Source organism: Mustela erminea, chromosome 14 (assembly GCF_009829155.1).
Source record: "Mustela erminea isolate mMusErm1 chromosome 14, mMusErm1.Pri, whole genome shotgun sequence".
Taxonomy (NCBI): domain Eukaryota; kingdom Metazoa; phylum Chordata; class Mammalia; order Carnivora; family Mustelidae; genus Mustela; species Mustela erminea.
Window position 1 is genome coordinate 38052913 of NC_045627.1, and position 19064 is coordinate 38071976.

Below are 19064 nucleotides of genomic sequence, written 5' to 3' on the forward strand. Positions count from 1 at the left end.
TGTGCCTCTAGCTTGGATAACGATCACTACGAGGCCGATCCTGGTTCTTCTACACTGCCCCCCCCCTTCCTCCTCTTCAGATTATCTGGAAGGAAACCCCACACAGCAGGCATCCCAGGTCATCTGTAACTATTCCACTGGGTACCTCTATAAGACAAGGATTCTCTTTAAAAACCCCATTATCCCATCTCTAAAACGAACCGTATTTCCTTAAGTCATCAAATACGTTATCAGAGTTCATAGAGTTCATACATGTGTTTGATTCACATGCCTCTTTGATGTCATGTCTTTAATTTAATTTCTTTTAATTCGTAAGTTTCCCGTCCATCTCTTTTTTTCTTCCTCGCAATTTTTTATTCAGTTGCTGTTGTTGGAAAAACTGGGGTCTCCCATTGTAGAAATTTCCATCATCTGGATTCTTGTCCATCTTGATGGTTATCCCTTTAGCAATGTTCCTTTGTCTCTTGTATTTCCTTAAGTTAGTTGTTCAGATTATAGGCTTGACGAGATTCAGGTTTATTTCTTCTCCTCTTCCTCTTCTTCTGCTTCTTTTTTGCAAAACTAATCTGTCCATCAGGAGATGCATGGTGTCTGGTGATCTTTCTTTTTGTGATATTGCTAAAGGATTTTTTTTTCTCCCTTGGTGCCCAGGGTTCTTGGTCACGCCACTTTGAAGATTGAAGAGGTAGACCAGACAGAGCAAGGGCAGCAAATTTTATTGAGCGAGAGTACAAAGCTCCCGCGGAGGCAGGGGACCCAAGTGGGTTGCCACTTGAGTTTCTAAGTCTAGTTTTAATGGGCTTGTTGGCCAACTATCTTAATCTGCTTGATCCTCCCTGGGCCTGTCATCCAAGCAGGTTTTTGTCACCTATCTGTCACATGGGAAAGGGTGGAGGGCTCCTTCCAGAGAGGTGTAAAATCCTCTTCAGGGTGGTTTCCTCTTAGGGCGGGGGTGGGACAGGGGGTCTTGTCCCTGCTTGCCTGTCTTCCAACTACCTTTCCTCTATATTAGCAGTCATAGTTGACCAATGCCCAGATCCTTTAACTTACAAGGGATGCAAAATGGTGATATGATTCCTTCTTTGATTACTACCTGGTGTTCTGGAAAAAGAGGTATGTGCAAAATGAACTCCCAACAGCCCAAGGAGCCATAAAACCAAAGAAAAAAAGCCAACAAGTCCAGCCGGACAAGAAATGGTTCATTAAGGGGGTGGCTGCAGAGGGAGTAGATCTTCCGCAACCCCACCTCCCTTAAGACTACCCAAAAGAAGAATGTATCTCCAGGGCAGATCAAGGACAGCGTCAGCCACTGCCCCCCAAACCCCTATGGGCTTAAAGGTGTGGTGAAACAAAAGGAAAGAATGTGGGAGGGGGGCTGTGCTCAGGAGGGTTTCAGGTCATAGCAAGGTCATCATGGAGGATTTGTCCAAGGATTAGTCTGGTTCCGTTTCACAAGACTTAATGCCAATGATGCACCAATCTTTTCGATTTTCCGGTGTCAGTTCTCTAGTGGATTAATCCAGAAGGAGTTCACGGGAACGGTATTTCTCAGGCTCTTCCATCTTCGGAATAGTTTGACTCGTAAACCTGATGGTCAGTGTCACTCAGTGTTAAATCTGTGGTTCACGTGTCCCGAAATACTGTATTATCCCTTTTTTTTTTTTTTAAGATTTTATTTATTTATTTGACAGAGATCACAAGTAGGCAGAGCAGCAGGCAGAGAGAGAGAGGGGGAAGCAGGCTCTCTGCTGAGCAGAGAGCCCGATATGGGGCTCAATCCCAGGACCCTGAGATCATGACCTGAGCCGAAGGCAGAGGCCTAAACCGCTGAGCCACCCAGGCATCCTGTATTGTCTCATATTAAACATTACATTGTCTTCTGGCATAAAGCGTAGATGTAGAAAGTCAGGTGACAGTTTGTTTTTTCTTTTATCGGTGGAGTAGTCTGTTTGCTTGAATTCCCTCTGTTTTTCTTTTTCTTTTTTTAAGATTTTAGGGGCACCTGGGTGGCTCAGTTGGTTAAGCATCTGCCTTCGGCTCAGGTCATGAACTCAGGGTCCTGGGATGGAGCCCTGCAACGGGCTCCCTGCTCAGTGGGAAGTTCATTTCTCTTTCTCTCTCTCTCTGCCCTTGCCCCCGCCACTTGGGTTCTCTCTGTCTCTCTTAAATAAATAAAATCTTTAAAAACAAAAACAAAAACAAACTTATTTTTGAGTAATTTCTGCACCCTACATGGGGGCTCGAACCCACAAGCCCGAGATCAAGAGCCGCATCCTCTTCAGACAGACCCAGCCAGGTGCCCCTTTATCTTTCTTCAAAGCCCAGCAGTCTTACCAGATTTGAGTCTCTGGGCTGTTTTGCCCAGATGTACTGCTCGCCTCCTCAGCATGAAATTTCAGGCCAGGCTCTCTGCGAGGAACAGTTTTTTGAATTCTAGCTTTGGGTATTTGTTCTGTTCCATTGTTTTGGTTCTCTTTAAGGTTCTTTGTGGATTTCTATTACATGGATGGTGAATCTTCCTTTTCTCTGTGCGGGGTCTATCACGTACCCTTCTTTTATCCCTTGGTTTTATTTTTATATGTTAAAATACTTTCCTCTCGGGTCATCTGGCTGGCTCAGTCAGCAGGGAATGTGACTCTTGATCTTGGGGTTGTGAGTTCAAGCCCCATGTGGGACAGAGATTACTTACAAATAAAATCTTGAAAAAGTAAAGTAAAATGCCTTCCTTTCCATCTCATGTTTCTCTTAGAATATTATCTATTGTGGTTCTTCTCTCTTCTGTTTTTTCTCTTTTCATCCTCATTTCCAAAACGGTGTCTATTTTATATTTAGTTGTTTTCTGACTTTTATCATCACTTTTCCCCACTTTTTTTCTTTTTTTCCTCATCACTTCTGAGTTTCTCTAACTTCGTTTTATGTCATTTCACAACTTCTATCACATTTTAAAATTTTCTCTAATTTGTTTTTGAAATATTAAGTTACTGTTTCTATCTCTTTTGGGGACATGTTTTTCTGGCATGCTTTTATTATTTGTAGGAATATTATTTTGCTACTTATTGTCCTTGTTCTTATAATTTTACCCAGGATTCAACCCTGGTGCTTTCTCAATGCTCCTTTTAAAATTAGATTGAGGGGTGCCTGGGTGGCTCAGTGGGTTAAAGCCTCTGCCTTCGTTCGGCTCAGGTCATGATCCCAGGGTCATAGGATAGAGCCCCATGTCCGGCTCTCTGCTCCACAGGGAGCCTGCTTCCTCCCCTCTCTGCCTACTTGTGATTTCTGTCTCTCTGTCAAATAAATAAAAATCTTAAAAGAAAATGAATAAAATAAAATTAGATTGAGTTTCCCAGCACTTTTATTTTATTTTTTGCGTTGTTCATTTTTTTTCTTTTTTTAACATATAACGTATTATTTGTTTAAGGGGTACAGGTCTGTGGTTCATCAGTCTTACACAATTCACAGCACTCCCCATAGCACATGCCCTCCCCAGTGTCCATCACCCAGCCACCCCAGCCCTCCCTTCCCACCCTCCACTCCCTCTCCTCCAGCAAACCTCAGTTTGTTTCCTGAGATTAAGATTCTCCTATGGTTTGTCTCCCTCTCTGGTTTCATCTTGTTTCATTTTTCCCTCCCTTCCCCTATGATCCCCTGTCTTGTTTCTCCAATTCCTCATATCAGAGTCATCATATGATAACTGTCTTTCTCTGATCAATTTATTTTGCTTAGCATAATACTCTCTAGTTCCATCCACATCATTCCAAATGGCAAGATTTCAGGATTTTTGATGGCCGCATAGCATTCCATTATACACACACACACACACACACACACATGGTATGTGTAAAAAATCTCACATATTCTTTTTTTAATGATTTTTGAAAAGATTTTTAAAAATTATTTATTTGATGGGACACCTGGGTGGCTCCGTGGGTTAAAGCCTCTGCCTTCCGCTCAGGTTATGATCCCAGAGTTCTGGGATGGAGCCCTGCATCGGGCTCTGCTCAGCGGGGAGCCTGCTTCCTCCTCTCTCTCTGTCTGCTTCTCTGCCTACTTGTGATCTCCGTCTGCCAAGTAAATAAATAAAATCTTTAAAAATATATTTTTAAAAAATTTATTTATTTGACAGAGAGAGGGAACACAAGTTGCGGGAGCAGAAGAGTGAGAAGCAGGCTTCCCGCTGATCAGGGAGCCCAATGTGGGGCTTGATCCCAGGATCCTGGGATTATGACCTGAGGTGAAAACAGACACTAAATGACTGAGCCTGCAGTTGTCACCCATGTGCGCCTCTACCACATCTTCTTAAACCATTCATCTGTTGATGGACATCTAGGTTCTTTCCATAGTTTGGCTATTGTGGACATTGCTGCTATAAACATTGGGGTGCATGGGTCCCTTCAGATCACTACATTTGTATCTTTAGGGTAATTACCCAGTAGTGCAATTGCTGGGTCATAGGGTAGCTCTATTTTCAACTTTTTGAGGAAACTCCAAGCTGTTTTCCAGAGTGGCTGCACCAGCTTGCATTCCCACCAACAGTATACGAGGGTCCCCCTTTCTCTGCATCCTTGCCAATGACTGTCTTTTCCTAACTGGTTAATTTTAGCCATTCTGACTGGTGTGAGGTGGTATCTCACTGTGGTTTTGATTTGTATTTCCCTGATGCCGAGTTATGTTGAACACTTTTTCATGTGTCTGTTGGCCATCTGAATGTCCTTGCAGAAATGTCTGTTCGTGTCCTCTGCCCATTTCTTGATTGGATTATTTGTTCTTTGGGTGTTGAGTGTGATAAGTTCTTTATAGATTTTGAATACTAGCCCTTTATCTGATATGTCATTTGCAAATACCTTCTCCCATTCAGTGGGTTGTCTTTTGGTTTTGTTGACTCTTTTGTTGTGCAAAAGCTTTTTATCTTGATGAAGTCCCAATAGTTCCTTTTTGCCCTTGCTTCCCTTGCCTTTGGCGATGTTTCTAGGAAGAAGTTGCTGCGGCTGAGGTCAAAGAGGTTTCTGCATATGTTCTCAAGGATTTTGCTGGAGGTCTTACATCCGGAGGTCTTTCATCCATTTTGAGTCTATTTTTGTGTGTGCTGTAAGGAATCGGTCTAGTTTCTTTCCAGCACTTTTAGGAGACATGGGTGAGTAAGGATAGTTTTCTACCTTCATGGCTCTTGAGCTTCAAATTCTGTTGAGTCTACAGTGTGATTGTCCTAATTGTTACTGCTGCATAACAAGCCACCCCAGATGTACTGTATCAAACAATAACCATGATTGTGTTCCCAGCTTCCAGGGCTCAGACAGTCAGGAAAAGTACAATGAGGATGGCGTGTCTCTGCATTTTGATGCTTGGTGGCTCAGCAGGAAGACGGCATGCAGGTGACATGACAGCTAGGGGCTGGGGCCATCTGAAGGCTCCTCACTCATGTGTCTGATGGTGGACTGCTGGCTGTCTTGTAGAATACACACATGCGCCTCGTTGGGCTTCCTCACGGCATGGCGGTTGACTTCCAAGTGCAACCATATATATATATTTTTTTTCTTTTTTTTAAGATTTTATTTATTTATTTGGGAGAGAGAGAGTGAGCATGAACAGTGGAGAGGGAGCAGCAGACTCCCTGCTGAGCAGGGAGCCCGATACAGGCCTCGATCCCAGGACTCCAGGTTCATGACCTGAGCTGAAGGCAGACACTTAACCGACTGAGCCACCCAGGCCCCCCCAGGCATGACCATCTTAAGAAAAAAGGAAGACGCACATGACATGTGAACAGTCTTGGAAATCACATGGCCTTTATGTCCACTGTACTCTGGTGGTCAAGCTGGTCACGGAGTTCCCATCAGGGGAATAGGTCCCACCATTTAATAAGACGAATGTCAAGAAGAGATAATTTTTGCAGCCATCATTGAAAAATAAAATCTGCCTCAATGATTACACATACACACATTCTCTCTCACATGTGGCTTTGTACTTTCTGAGAACCCTCCACCCTCCACCCTCCAATCCCACTCTCCCCTGAAGCTTCTCTTTCTTTGTCTCTTAGCAGGCCTGTCCTGATCACTTTGGATTCCACAAGTCGCAGTGAGAGTCTTGATCATGGAAGAGCTTCAGTCTATTAGTTTTGAGAGTTTATAAGGGAAGCAAGAGTGAGTTGACAGGGCCCAGAAGGTTCCAGCACTGTCCCTCGTCGTGGTGCAGCGGTCCCCTGGCACTCCCACACAAACTGGATTCTGCCAGATTATTTTCCAGTTTCAGCTACTACTGAACAGGTCCGCTATACTTTTGAGCACCACTTGGTGATCTGGGGGTTTACCTGTTTCTGGGACTGCGAGATGCCCCTCCTTCTGCTTCCTCCCACACAGATACCAATACCCATGGGGCTTCTAACTGCTTCTGGCTTGTTCCCAGCCCACCTGTATTTTGGGCTTGTGGGTTTAACCTGTCATCTAGTTTTTTTGGTAGATATTGTCTGTGGGTCTTCTGATTTTTTTTTTAACCTAGCCTTTCATTGTTGTTGTTGTTTTGTTTTGTTTTAAGGCGAGGGGGTTCAGCATAGCATATTAATTCAAGCTATCATGTTAAAACACCACAGGCTGGGTGACTCAAACAACAGAAATTTATTTCCTCACAGTTTGAGAGGCTAGAAGCTCAAGATCAAGGCCTCCTCACTGGGTCCTCACAGGGGTTTTCCTCCGTGGAGGGAGAGAGAGATCTGATCTCTCTTTCTCTTCTATAGACACGAGACGCTTCAGATTAGAGCCCTACCCTTACAACTTCCTTTAACCTTAATTACATCTTAAAGGCCTGTCTCCAAATATAGTCACTTTGGGGGCCGGGACTTCAAGACATGTATTTGGGGGAGAACAGTTTTCAGTCCATAAGAGGGCATTTGGGAAGAGACATTCTACATTCCGCCATCATCCCAGAAAAATAGAGGCTTTCTTTGGCTGCAGTCCATACAGGGCAATACAGGGCAATCCCCCAGGACAGAGAGCACAGTGCGGAAAGGAGGGCAGCGCTCTTGGCAGCGAAGGGAAGGGACCTGGCACCTGATGAAGGCCCTCAATGGGTGGGCCTCACCTATGTCCTCCTCTCATCAACTCCTGACACCCACTCTTTCCCCCAGGTGCTCTGGAGACAACAAACTGCCTCTCGGTGTCCCTGTTTCACACAATCATGACCGCCCAGGATGCCCTCCCTACTTCCCTGACCACTTCTATTTCAGCCAAGAGCTGCTGTTTATTTTCTCCTGTCACATTTACCTCAGGCATCTTCTCTAGAATATCTTCTAAATGTATAGCTGTTGGGGGGGACCCACCTGCATTTTTCATAACATGGGTGTGCATTCACACACACACACACACACACACACACACACTGCGATGCCACCCACCTGCGCCTCCTCCTTGCACGCTTACTGCTCTGTAACTGTGTCTCCAGGAGTCCTTCCCACTAGACTGTGAGCTTCCTGAGGACAAGACATGGGCCTGGTCACCTGAGGCAGACTGGATTTCTGCTCTTGGTTCCCAATTCTCAATTTCTGCCCTCCCTAATGTTTATTTTTCTTTAGTTTTTCTGAACACTTGAGAGGAAGCAGCAGAAATCATGACCCTAAATGGTCGGGTGTGTATCTCTAATGAACCACACGTCACCTTACAGAACAGTGTGCAGTCATCACACGCAGGAAATACACCACGGACACAATATTAGCCATCACTTGACCCCCACTCATACTTTCTCAATTATCAAAATAATGTCCTTCGTGGCATTTTTTTTTTCAGTTCCAGAATTATGCATCATACTTAGTGGCTGTATCAGTTATATGTAGCTGCATGACAAGTCACTCCAAAGCTTCGTGGCTTAAAACAACCATTCCGATCATCCCTTAATTTCTGTGGATCAAGAACCTGGATAGGGTTTAGCTCCTTCACTCAGGATCCCTCGATCAAGGTGTTGGCCAGGGTTCCGTCGCAGGGTTCCACAGGGATGGGATCCACTCCAAGGTTCATTCAGAAGATGTTTGACAGAATTCAGGTCGTCGCACACTGCTGGCCCGAGGACCTCAGTGCCTTGTCACCAGGGGCTCTCCACAGGGCAGCTCTGAATTCAAGAAGGCTGAGAAGAACCAGAGAGAATGTAGCAAGATGGAAGTCCGTCTCTTGTCACCTGAATTATGATCTTTTGTAATCCAGAAATGCAATGCTGTCATCTTTGCTCTGCTGTATTCCTTAGAAGCAAGTGGCCAGGTCCAGATGTCCTCAAGGAGAAAGGAGTGGACATCTGGAGGAGGGGTTGTTGGGGGCGGTCTGAGAAGCCTACCTACCGCAGTGCCCACATCCCTCTGTCTCTTCTAATCCGGAGTGGCTTAGTCGTTTTCTTTGTCTTTGACAGTTTTAAAACATGACAGCCCAGCTCTTTTGTCAATGTCCCTCAGTTTGAGTTTGTCCACTGTGTTCTCATGATCAGATTCAGATGGTGCATCATTTTGGGCAGGAATATTTCATATTTGACACTGTAAGCTTCCCAGTGTAGCATATGGGGAGACACGTGATGCTGGCCGGTCCCATGATTAGTGATCTTAACTTGGATAAATTCAAATGGTACTCAGGCTCCTACATTCTCACCCACTCTGCCATTCTGCCTCTGGCCTGGAAAGTTCTTTTTTCAACAGGGTGAAATTGTTCAATTTTTCAAACAGGGTAAACAAAACAGTATAACACAAAACCAAACCAAACAATAAAAATGAGACCAAACCTCTTGGCAGAGCAATTGTGGGAAGAAGTTGAGCCTGGAAACTCTTTTAGGATGAAAATCCCCATGTCCTGTCAGGACTTGACCCTCCCCCTCTCATTTGCAACCAAGCTACCCTCAACTGAAGGCCCCAGGCGGGTGCTGGCTGTTATGCCAGCCCAAAGGAACCTGTTTCTTTGAACTGCTGGTCCCATCACTTAGAAAGCCCTGTCCCATCTCCCCCTTCTCATCTGCCTGCAGAACTCCAGTCCATCTCTGAAGCCCAAGCCTGGGGTCTTTGGCTCCAAGAATAAGGCTGCAGGCCTGAACCACTCCAGGGGCCAACAGTCATATAACATTCCATCTGCCTGGGGCCCCCAGAGCTGTGCAAGCCTCTGGTCTTGTTCTGGACACCCACTCCCTTACCCCGGACCCAGCCTCCCCTTGCATAGCACATTGTATCACTAGTATTTATTGAGACATACTTCTGTCTTCTCTGGACGAGAGGTGGGACTAAAGCTTGTCTACGTCTGTGGGCCCCCGTATCCAATACATGCTCCATAAGTATTGGGTGAATACAGGAATTTCACACGGGCCGCTTGTGCTCCTCCTCCCCACCCCTCCCTCAGTAGCACCGTCCCTGCTCTATAATCTGGGGCTGACAGAGTCCTAGGTTTCATCCTTTGTATCCCCTGAAGCACTTAAAAAGTTCCAGCAATGAAAGCCCAGATTCCATGTGGCTGACCAGAAGACCTCCCTTACAAGGCCAGCAGGCACAGTTAAATATAGCTTCTTGAAAGATCTGTGAGGCTCCAGAGAGGCCCTCCCTTCAGAGAAGAGATGATGGGGTCTGGAGAACCCAGCCAGGTTGGAGGGCATGCAGACTGATTCTAAAGCAGAGGCCTGCATCGTGTGGATGAGGCGGGAGCAGCCAAAGCTGCTGGCTATGTGGTGAGGGCCTCAGGATGCTCACCCAGGAGGGGACTTAAGGTCTCAGTTCTCACCAAATTTCTTTGGCTGGCCACAGAACTGCTAATAATATAACTGCAGCACCCAGTTGGGTGTTTCTGCCAGAAGAGACACCCAGGTCTCACTTCACGATCTGGAGCAATTTTCCCCAGTCCCTTCCAGCCCACAGTCCTGGGTGGTGGGGGAGGGGGGCAGGACAGCTTGGGCTGGTCCCAACCCAGATAATGAACAGGGACCTCTGACTTCCCCCACCTGTGAGGACTCTCCCCTGGGGAAAAGTCTGGGTGGTGCTCTATTCTGTTCTGCTTGGGTTTCTTTCCTACAAATGCTGAAAATGACAGGGCAGGGAAAGTGCAGGTGTTGAGGCTTTCGCCTTTTGGGGTTTTCCGATTTCTCCTTTATAGGAAATAACTTACTGTTCTGAACCCTATACTATCCCATTAAATGCCAGGACCACTGTCTTCAAGAGGCCTGAATTAGCCCATGGCGCTAAGTGCTGAGTGACTCCAGAAGAAAAGCCTCCAGCCTGTGTATCAAAGCCCCCTGAGCCCAGGGCACCACAGTATTCCCGCAGCAAACTGGCAGTCTCTGTCTTTCAATTCCCAGCACTTCGCCAGGCTCCTGGTGAAGTTGGCCTTGTCCCCATGAGCCCGAGCCGCCTAGCTGGGCACTGCCCCACTTGTGGGAGGCAACCCGTCCCCGCTTGTGGGCCAGCAGCACCCACCCCACCCTCCGCCTGAGACGCCAGCTGCCCAGAAGGGTGGGAAGATAAGGCGAAGCCGCCCTGGCTGGCCCGCGAGGACCCCACTTCCTTCTGGCTTCCCTGGAGTCGCACTAAGGGAACACTTGACTGGAGCCGCGCGAGAAGGCGGTAAGGCAGGTGGGCGACCGGTGACCGCCCAGAGACGGTGTGCTCTGGTCTTTAAGAGCCCTGGAGGACCATCACTTGGACTCCCCCCCCACCCCTTTCCCCAACCCCGCTCTGGGTCGAGAACCAGCGCAGCCAGAGGGATGTCTCTGGGGAGACAGGATGGCAGGCCGGTAATGGCTTGGGAGGCTCTGGCAGGGGGAAGCCGCGCGGATCTCCACGCCGTCTCTCCCCCCACCTACCCACCCCGGGACCGGAGCTCCTCCCACCCTCTCTTGGAGGGGGTGGGAGATCTGAGCGGCCCCCCAGCGAATCCCCGGGGAGGTGGGCGGCGGTGCAGCACCCGGAACAAAGGCCCACAGAGGGGTCCTGGAGCGCGCGGCTCCCCGGGGGCGGGGGCGGGCCCCCCTTCCTTCCCCCTCAGCTCCTCCCTCTCCTCCCCTCCTTCCACCCAGAGGCCCGGCCGGCGCGCAGCCCGAGCGGAGCCAACTTCGCCAACGGTTCCCAAGTTGCCGGGCGCGCTGTGCTGGGAGCTGGGTGGGGAGAGGAAAGAGAGGAGGAGGAGGAGGGCTACCCCGGCGCCTTGGACGCGGTTCAGGAATCCGCCGCCGCCGCCGCCGGCCGCTCGCCGACTCGGGCCCGAGTGGGGAGGGCGCCAGGCAGGACCGCTCGCTCGCTCGCTGCGCAGGACGGCGCCCGCCTGGCGCCGCTTCCCGCTCGGCGTGCGAACCGGCCGGGCCGCGCCTCCCTCCCTCCCAGCCGCCGCCACCGCCTCCGGGGAGGGCGCAGAGCCCGGGCCGCGAGGGATCGGAGCGACCGAGCCTCTTCTGCCGCGTCCTGCGCAAAGAAGGGCAAAGTTGCGAGCGGATGCTGCCGGCGCCGGACCCCAGCCGCGGACAGTCGGATCCGCCCCCGCCGGAGGAGGCTCGGCGGCCGGGGTAAGTAGGGCGCCGGCGTCCCGGAATCGCCTCCGAGGCCCGGGCAAGGCCGCCCAGCCGTGCGCCCCCAAATCTTCCCCGTCTGGGCGGCCCGCCAAACTTTGAAGGAAGAGGGGCCGAAAGGGAGCGTGGGAGAGGGAGTTCCCGGCTCAGGGGAAACTCCACGCAGGCCCCCGCGACCCCTAGACCCAGCCCGCACTCAGATTCACAGTTGCCAGGTACTCGCAGCTCATCATTCAAGCCACAGACATACGGCGCTCGCGCTGGGAGCACACGCCACGCCGACCCGGCACACGCTGCAGGCCGAAATGTACAACTCGGGGGGCGCCGGGGTTTGGATCTTGAGACCAAGCATGCCCTCCTGCCCGCAGATAAATCCACGGTCTTTGTTTAGTGCCCCTTACAGCCCCCCAGTGAGGAGCCCCCAAAATGCTATGGGCCGGGGGAGGGGCTGTCTTGTCTTTGAAAGTCGCGGCCGGCAACCCCGAGGCTGAAAGTGGGGAGGGGAAAGCGGATACTGCAGTCGGATCTCGGGGGTTCATCAGCAGCGAGTCCGGTGTGGAAACTCGGTGTCTTGGTGATGTGTCTGGGTGTGCGCAGCCCTTCCGGAGGCGAGGCCGGGAGAGAGGGGGGAGTGATTCACAAACTCGGGACCTAGCGTGCTGAGCTCTGTGAGCAGAATGGGAAAGGCTGCAGGCCGGTGCTGCTCAGCGCAGGACAGCTGGGTGGTGGCAGTGACAGGGCTTGCCAAGGAAAGTGCACAGACCACCAGCCCCCCTTCGGATATACTTCCTCAGAGGACCTCCAGGAGGACCTGCAGAGATTCCAGCCCTGGATGTCTGTGTGTGTGTATACACGGGGTGGGGGATGTTGAAGACTCCTAAGGTCAGGAGGAAACCAGGGCAGTGCAGAAGCGCTATTTTCACTGCGTCTGAAGATGCGTTTGCTTTCAGATGCCTTGGCCTGGTGGCCTCAGCTGGCTTGGAATCGGCCTTCCTGCAGAGGAAGGGGCCCTGAGTGGTCCCAGGGAGCCCTGCCTGATTTGTCTGGAGATGTGGCCCAGGCAGCGTGTTCACAGTGCCATGTGGGCTGGTGCTGGGGACTTGAATCTCATCATTGGCCTGTGCTTCCTATTAAGAGGCGCAGTAGGAATGTCTCCATGTGTACATCTGGCTAAGCAGAGGATGGTGTTTGGTGTTTTCTTCCTGGCTCCTGCTGGCCTGGCTGGAAATGGGTCTCATGAAGGGTCTAGGAGCTGTGTCCTCCAGCAGCAGGGGCTTGGCTCTGCAGTGGCAGCAGGTGGAGGGGTAGTCACTGAGCATAGGGTGTTTTCCTTCATGCCAGCTGGTGTGAGTTTCCCAGAGGAGCTGAAACATGTCATGTTCCTGGAACTGGGATTAGAATCTCTCTGGGGGAGAGATTCCCTGCTGCCATGGGATTGAGAGCATGCAAGAATATGGGACAACCTGGCCATGGAATCACAAGGAAATGTATCATTCCTCTGCCCCTTTGTGGTCTCGGTGCTGAAATTAGCAAAGCATATGGGCAGCACCAGAACTGTGGCCCCAGATGAGAGACAGGAGTGACCAGGACTTGGCTGTCTCCAATTTCAGGTGGAATGCTGCAGCCAGTCCTTCCCTGTATCACCTTCCTGCCTTGTGTCTTCTGTGAATCAAGACCTCTGTGTACATTGTCTCATTGAGCCCTACATCCCTATGAAGTTAGCGTTTTATCCTTCTTTTGCAAATTAGGAAACTGAGGCTCAGAAAAGTTAAGTAATTTTTTCAAAGTCACACAGCTGATGAGGAACAAAGCTGGGATTTGAACCTGGACAGCCTGATTCTGGAACTCAGGCTGTCTCCACCATGCCAGGCTGTCTCTATGGTCCCTACTGGTTCTCCATGACAACAAAGAAGCAACATGGGCTACTTACTAACATGGTCCTGGGGCCTCTGACTGAAGTCCTTTTTCCACACACTCTGCCCAGACTGGGTTATACCATGGGCCACAGGAAATCAAAATCTGGGTGGCTCTGGGCTGCTAGAACCTTCCATGTAGGACTGGAGTCTGGAAATGACAAGAGATTCAGAAGTGACTAGAGGGAGATACTTTAGTAATTTCAGTGAGAGATGATTTGCTGCTTAGTGGAGAAGTGGGGACAAAGCTGCCACTTGTGACCATATAAGTGATAAGTTTGGGTTTGTGAGAAACGGCCAGGCAGACATTCTCAAATGGCTTATTATATTCCTTCTTTCTTGGACCCTGACCAGAGTGGAAATCTGTCCGACAGGGAAATCAGCCCTCACTGCCACCTCCTGCCTGGTGAACGTAAAGGAACATGTAGTGGCTGTCCTTCCCATGCCTGCTGCGTGCCCAGGGGCGGTTTCTGGTCCCCAGAGAGATGGGTGGGGCAGAGCTGGGGTGGCGGTGATAACATGTCCCATAGAGGGACAGCAGTCACTGTCCCCACTTTACAGATGCAGACATGAGGCTCAGAGAGATGCAGTGGATGCCCAGGTCACGAAGCTACGGAACTGCAGGCTGTGCTGCCTCCAGGCACCCCTGCAGGCGCTTAGGGGTGACTGTCCTCAGTCTGGTTGGTACTCTATACCCCAAAAGGGCCAAGAGGGGTGCCTCTCATGGCTCTGCCCAAGGTGTCTATACACAGGAAAAATGTAACCTTAAATAAGGAGCAGAGCTTGACCACTACCCAGCAGGCCCTGTGCACCTTCCCCAGGAAGCCCACGTTGGGGAGTCCAAGAACATTGACCGAGCTGAGCTGTAGGTATTAGAACCCTCTCCTGCCTCCACTGCTGAGTGGTCATGCTGGCCAGGGTAGAAGTTGGGAGACTGGGTGTGGAGAGAAGCTGCCAGGGACAGGGGGTGCTCATCTTTGTACCCTGGCTCTGTCCCAGCATCTGAGACATGAACATACTTGGGGACCATGGTCAGGGGATGGGTGAAGCCCAGGGAGGGGCTGTGGGCGAGCGCCTCTGCTGGGAAGTCGTAAAGCAGGGGAGCCAAGGGAATCCTCGCCATGAGGAAAGCCTCACAGAGGTCTCTGCCTGTCATGAAAAGAAAACAGCTCTGCGTTTCATTCCTTAAACAGAGTAAGAAATGTCATCTCTTCTCTGATGACTAAATACGAGATAGAATGCTGCTTGTTCTGCCTGAGCATGTGGCTTCCACGGCTGGGGGTGGGGTGGTCCCTGGCCTGCCGGACAGTGTGTTCGTGCTGGAGGTAGACACATTCAGTCTTGGGTTCCGTTGCCCCAAATCTGGCCGGTTGCTCCCCCCACGCTTATGCACCGCCATGGAGAGAGGAGGCAGGCAGGCAACGGCACCCTCATTCCTCCCCATCTTGCCTCTCCCCTCCACATTTCCCCTACCCGCCCCCTCCCCCACTTGCTCCACAAGGATGGCTGTGTGCTACAGGTCTGTGGGTTTCTCTGGGCCCTGAGACATTTATCACTGGGGTTCTAGAGGACTCTGAAAAGGATTTGGAGGAAAGTGTGGAAAGTAAATAAGCCAGTTCCCAGTTGAGCATCTCCTGAATACCACAAGTAAACAGCCCTCCCAGAGGCCAGCCTGGGAAGCTCTGTGTTGGCCTCCCATGGTTGCACCTGGCTCACTGACTGCTTTCACCAGCTCCCCCCTCCCTCCCCTCTCCCTGTCCAGCCCCTCCTTGACTTGGGAGCCTCAAAAGTCAGGGAAGCAGACTGCTGGCCTGTCCTTGTGCTGAGAGAGGTTGGCGCGTGAGCTGTGGGGACCAGGAGGAACATGAGGGAGGAAAGGGCGCCTACAGGGCCCACTCAGCCCTGCTCCATCTGAAAGTCTCCTGGCGTCGGTTCCACTCAGCGAGGCGGAGGGTGGTCTCCCGGTGGGTGAGTTGGACTTTGGTGGTAGAGAATGATGGGGCTTTTTCCAGTTTTGTGGCACCTGATGAAGTTTTGTGTCTTAAATGTCTAGAGTAGATGGACCAAAGCTAATTCTCCCCTCTTGTGCACCCCTCCCCACAAAAGGTGGGGCTCACATGTGAAGAAACCCTTCAAACCCGTACATTTACCTTGAAAGGTTTTGGGGACTAACTTGAATGTTAAGGTTCTTTGCTTATGGCTGGAGTCATATCAGATTAGGCCCTATCAGCTTAGGGTGCTGGTAGTGTAAGTTCACACCAGAGGTTTCAAGGAGCTCGAGCACCGGTGTAAGTTGCTATGTCTATAGGGGTAGGAAGCAAATTCATGATCACTTAATAACTCCAGTGCATTTAGTTGACCCACTGTAAAACCCAGCAGCGTCTGGTGAAAAGGGAGAACCAGGGCTCTGGGTGGGGGGAGTTCCTGACTGGGACGCAGAAATGGCTGAGGGGCCTTTCCATTGCATGGGACTGTACCGAGCTGGGTTGGCAAACTGGAACCTCCGGGATCTGGGGAGCAGACACTGCTGGGAGGCTCTGGGTCCTGCCTCTGGCCGGGAAGCTTGGGGGGCATTTGGTTGTCATGCTGCTGCCAGGCTGCTGAGAGAGAATTGGGGTGAGCCCTGTAACTTGCACCCTGGGGGGAGAGAAGCTGCATACCACATACTCAAAGGCCATGACATTATCACAGGCTGAAACACACACACACACAAACACACACACACACACACAGATAGGTACACCACCCACAGATATTTCAGTAAATACCTGGGCACATTATATACCAAAACATTTGTAGGTGCAACATAATCATCCCAAATTAGTAATGGTTAAGAGCACATATCCTAAAGCCGGAATGCTTACAGTTCTGCTTAGTAGCTTGTGACCTTGGGCTAGTTACTTAACCTCTCTGGGCCTTAGTTTCTTAATCAGTAATAGGTCATAGGTAATAGGGCTGTCAATGAATTGATAATATGTGAGGAGTTTAGAAGTGTACGGAGAACTAGGCCAGTGTTAAAGTATGATTCACCACAACCTCTGCCCCAGATACTCAGACTCAAGTTCACAAGACTTCTCAGAGAGGTACCCACAGACTTGTCAGTGAGTGGAATCAAAACCATTGTATGTACTTTTGGAGCCCTGATTCTCAGAATGTGTGCCATTTGCTGTACTGGACTCAAACTAGAATTTATGAGGAAAATAATTTCATGCTCCCTCAGAAAGCTCATTATTTTAAAACGGCGTTGGTACTAACACCCCCGGAAAGGGTGGAGATTCCTTTAGCAGCAGGGGTTTTCAGACTAGGTTCCACGGAGCCCCAGAATGCAGTGGGGACCCTTCAGAGGCCTGAGGGGAGGAGGCTCCAGGCCTCTCCCCACCTGGTGTGTTGTACACACCAGGCTTCTGAGGGAGGTTCTGGTTCAGAAGAAGGCTCTACAGCTTCTCCATTTGAAAGCCCCCCCTCTCCAGGCGGACTTGCTTCCCTTCCTGCGTTTGTGAGTGCCTGTTCACACTCGCCCAACGCCGGTGAGAGCCCACGCAGCCACCTGACGTGCTGCCTCAGGCCTCCCCCACTCTTTTTCCCCACTCTCCTCCCTTTCCTCCAGCTGCCTCACCATCTGCAGGATTCTGGAAGGTGCTGAGGGGTCTGAGCCAAAGCAGCGCTATCTGAGGAAATATTTTGAAAACAGACTTGGCCGCCCCCTGGCTGAGACGGCACCAATTTTCAGCAAGGCATTTCACAACTCGCATCAGGCCTAAGGCACGTGAGTTGGGCCATGGGGGCCTGGCTCTGCTCTGGACACAGCCCGGGGCTCATCACTGCAGGGTCAAGGACAGACCTACCTGAAGAGGCCCGAGATAGAAACCTAGCCCCTGTGAGGAAGGGGAAGTCAGCCTCGGTCTGTGGGGCAGAATGAAGAACTGAAACACCCGTGACCGGGAAGGTCAGGCCCGTCACTGGGGCTGTTTTTTATCTGAGAAGAGCTGTTTGCTTTCCACACGTTCCTCCTGCCCTCTGTGGTGCAGGTGTGGTGCAGGTGCCTAGCGGTCCAGTACACAGGAAGCCCGACGGGGACTGTACCCTTCAGGCCTCCCCGGCCTGCACTCGCATGGTTCTCAACAGGAAGCTCGTGGGGGAGGCACCCTGGGATTGCCATTTCGCAGACAGGTGCCCAGAAGCCCATAAACAGGAGAGGTGGCCTGCATCCCTCGACTGGTGTGAGCAGAGCGGAGCCACGCTACGAGCCCCGCCATGTGTGAGCCACACTGCCAGAGCTGCAGCCTGAGAGGACAGTCACTTCATCACGGGCCGGGCCAGACTGCTGCTTTCTGACCTGGCGGCTCAGGGGAGGCTGGCTTCCGGGGTCGCCACAGCCCTTTGAGGGCCCTGTGGTGGAAGTTCTAGCCCCCGGCCCACCCCCACTTGCACAGAGCACTCCTGATGGTAGGAGGGCCTCTTCTGCAAGGCCGACCATCGGCTGATGGCTGCTTCCCCTTGGCAATGACCTGGGCTCAGGAAGTGGCACAGATGGCAGGGAAAGAGATTTAAACTGGCAAGGAGGAGCTGGCAGGTTAGGGGTGTTCCAGCAAGACAGACCCCCATCCTGGAGTAGCTGCTGAGCTGCTCTGGGTGCCGGTGGCTTCCACGGGCCCTGTGATGTGGATCACATGGCCCAGCCTCCCTTCCCCTTGTCTGCACTGTTCCCTGTTCCATACTGTCCTCATTCCCCAGACGCAGGCATCCTGCTCTCTGTAGCCTCTCCAGCCTCTCCTTCCTTCCTTGTGGCCAGCTCCCATTCAGCCTCTGGCCTCCGCTTGAGTGTCCCCTCTAGAAGCCTAGGTCAGCAGCCCTCCCTGTGGCCGCCTGCACCCTCCTCTCATTATACCACACTGCACAGTGTGGCCATGGCTGCTTTCATGGTCTATGGTCTCCTGCGGGTAGTGAGCTCTGTGAGAACAGCATCTGTCTTGCTCCCCTTGGTGTCCCCCCTGAGTCCCCACCTGACTGTGGAACCGAGAGCAACAGATGGGACACGAAGCTTCACCACGCAGGATAGGACAGTATCCATTCTCCCAGGGTGGTGGGGGAGAGATCGGAGTCTGGGCAAGGTAGGGGGAGTCGTGCAAGTTGGAGGAAGCAGCTGATGTGGACCAGAGGCTTTGTGTGGGACTGGGTGGAAACAGGAGAGTGGGACCCTGGGCACATGACCTGTTGCAGGCATTATCCTATGTGCTGGGCTGGGCTAGGGTCCTGACAATGGGCCTGAAACCCTCCTGGAGGCGCCTTTGAATTAGGTGGGGTGGTGGGTGCTCCACTGCTCAACCCCATCAGCAAGTGGTTCTCAGGTCTGTCCCCTTATGGAAGGATGTCTTTCCAGCCCCTCCAGCTCCTCCAGGGTTCAGACCTGCCCCCCAGACAATGTAGGCCTTCCAGCAGAGAAGAGGAAGCCCAGGAGGCACGCTGCCTGCTGGGGCTGGTTCTAGCTGCAGCCCTCAAGATGTTCTTGCAGAAGTAGGGGGTTCCCCCCGAGTGCTAGATTCGCCTCCCCACCACCCAGGGAGCACACATTAGGTGCTTCAGCCTGGGCCTCGCCCGACACTGTGCAGGGTGGCCTGGGGGTGGCAGAAGGTGCCCCCAACGCTGGAAGGGGAG

General features: G+C 51.5%; 1 protein-coding gene across 3 annotated transcripts in view; it reads left to right on the plus strand.

Annotated features, from left to right (window-relative positions):
- The first annotated feature begins 10411 nt into the window (after window positions 1-10411).
- The window catches only part of CHST3 (carbohydrate sulfotransferase 3), a 33303-nt gene continuing 24650 nt past the window's right edge, over window positions 10412-19064 (plus strand). For 2 of the 3 annotated variants that reach the window (XR_004278559.1, XM_032312547.1), the window contains exon 1: window positions 11007-11493. The gene's annotated coding sequence lies outside the window, so the exon portion shown is untranslated. Of the gene's footprint in view, window positions 10559-11006; window positions 11494-19064 lie in introns of those variants that run through there. The other variant, XM_032312549.1, reaches the window with a different exon arrangement.